This window comes from Doryrhamphus excisus, linkage group LG2 (assembly GCF_037039965.1).
Source record: "Doryrhamphus excisus strain RoL-2023G ecotype Guam linkage group LG2, RoL_Dexc_Guam_v1.1, whole genome shotgun sequence".
NCBI lineage: Eukaryota > Metazoa > Chordata > Actinopteri > Syngnathiformes > Syngnathidae > Doryrhamphus > Doryrhamphus excisus.
Genome location: NC_136358.1, coordinates 11,229,070 through 11,231,569, shown reverse-complemented (window position 1 = coordinate 11,231,569; position 2,500 = coordinate 11,229,070).

Here is a 2,500-nt window from a genome sequence, read left to right as displayed (position 1 = left end):
GGCCCCGGACGACGCGCCAGGGCGGTCCGGGGGGGAGACGGCGGGGACGCTGGGGGCCGAACCGGCGGGGCGCCGTTGGAGGACGGCCGGGTCAGACGGGTCGTCTCGATCTCGCTTCAATCGGGTCGGGCGGGGGGACCGCGACGCCGACCAGGGGGCCCCCCCCCGGAGGGGGGGGTTGCCTGGCCGATCGAGGCTCACGCCGCGTGTCCGCCCTCGCCCATCGAGGCCAAGCCGCAGGTCGGGGGAACCGTCCGCCCGAACACCGGCGCGAGCGCCGGCCGGCGGGGGCCCCCCGTGGCGGGTCAGGTTTGCAAATCGGTCAGTTCTCTCTCCACGCTCTGTCGTTCCGGTCCCACGACGGTCTGTCTTCAAGGTTCTCACGACGGTCTGTCTTCAAGGTTCTCACGACGGTCTGTCTTCTCCGTTCTCACGACGGTCTGTCTTCTCCGTTCTCACGACGGTCTGTCTTCTCCGTTCTCACGACGGTCTGTCTTTCCGGCCTGACGCCGCGCGAGGCCGGTGAAGGCGCTCGCTCGTCGGACACATCATATCAACAGCCGCCCTCTCGGCTGTGATCCACGCTCGTCCGATGCTGAACCGGCGTGGTGGGGCGGGGCGAAGCCGCCACGCGAGGCCGGTGAAGGCGCTCGCTTGTCGGACACGTCTTATCAACAGCCGCCCTCTCGGCTGTGAGACGCCGCGCGAGGCCGGGGAAGGCGCTCGCTCGTCGGACACATCATATCAACAGCCGCCCTCTCGGCTGTGATCCACGCTCGTCCGATGCTGAACCGGCGTGGTGGGGCGGGGCGAAGCCGCCACGCGAGGCCGGTGAAGGCGCTCGCTTGTCGGACACGTCTTATCAACAGCCGCCCTCTCGGCTGTGAGACGCCGCGCGAGGCCGGGGAAGGCGCTCGCTCGTCGGACACATCATATCAACAGCCGCCCTCTCGGCTGTGAGCCACGCCCGGCCAACGGTGAAGCGGGAGAACCGGCGTGTACGGCGGGGCGAAGCCGCCGCGCGAGGCCGGTGAAGGCGCTCGCCTGTCGAACACATCATACGCGCAGCCTCGGCGTGAGCTGCGGAGGAGAACTTGGAAAAATTCTCACTCGAAAAAGGAACCAGAGGAGCGGCCCTCGCCGGCATCAGTCCGTGTTTCAGTGCTTCAAAATCGGCCTCAAAAAGCACGTTTTCTCGGTCTAAACCCTGGTAGTCAAGGTTTCTAAAAAGTCGGTTTCTCAAATCGTGCATGAGGTGTTTTGGTGAACCAGGTAATTTCGCATATACGGGAGAAGGTAAGGTATCCCCCCCCCCCCCTCTCGGCTGTTTTACCTTCTCCCGTCTAAGCGAAAATCCCTGGTTGACCAAAACACTCATTGACCGCCATTCATTTGACACTCTGTCATATTTTCAAACATTTTTCCCCCATTGACCGCCATTCATTTGACACTCTGTCATATTTTCAAACATTTTTCCCCCCATTGACCGCCATTCATTTGACACTCTGTCATATTTTCCAACATTTTTTTCCCCCGTTGACCGCCATTCATTTGACACTCTGTCACATTTTCAAACATTTTCCCCCCATTGACCCGTCAATGACGCCGTCATTTCATACACTTTGCAGCGGGGTTTCGAAGCAGGGCAGCGCGGCCAGCGAGCGGCCTTCCTCCCGCTGGCCCCCCCGCCGTCATCTCATACACTTTGCAGCGTGTTTCAAAGCAGGGCAGCGCGGCCAGCGAGCGGCCTTCCTCCCGCAAGCCTCCCGCTGGCCCCCCGCCGTCATTTCGTACACTTTGCAGCGTGTTTCAAAGCAGGGCAGCGCGGCCAGCGAGCGGCCTTCCTCCCGCAAGCCTCCCGCTGGCCCCCCCGCCGTCATTTCATACACTTTGCAGCGTGTTTCAAAGCAGGGCAGCGCGGGCAGCGAGCCGCCAGCCTCCCGCGTGAAATTCACACACTTTGCAGCGGCTCTCCCCGCAACACCGAGCCGCTTTAGTGCGCCGGGGGTCCCGCCCTCGTTTTCACAAACTTTACAGCGGGGCCGGAGGGGCTTCCGGCCGTCCCTCTTTTATTTTAAACCGCTCTATGGCGTGCCACCGGCCGTCCGTGCGTCGTGTTCATTCGCTCGGCGGGCTTGCGGTTCAGCACCGAAGGCTGGACAGCGACACTCCACGTCGCATTTCCCGGCAATTTAAAGCCGCCTCGGGGCTCCAGGCCTGTCGGGTGCGCTTTTAAACTCGCCCCGTCGGGACTCTGTCACTCTTCCCCCTCTTTTCTTGACACACTGGGTACTCTACTGGAGCTTGCAGCGGCGTTTGGCCGCACCTCCAGGCCGCCTCGGGGCTCCAGGCCTGTCGGGTGCGCTTTTAAACTGGCCCCGTTGGGACTTTGTCACTTTTTCCCCCCTTTTCTTGACACACTGGGTACTCTACTGGAGCTTGCAGCGGCGTTTGGTCGCACCTCCAGGCCGCCTCGGGGCTCCAGGCCTGTCGGGTGCGC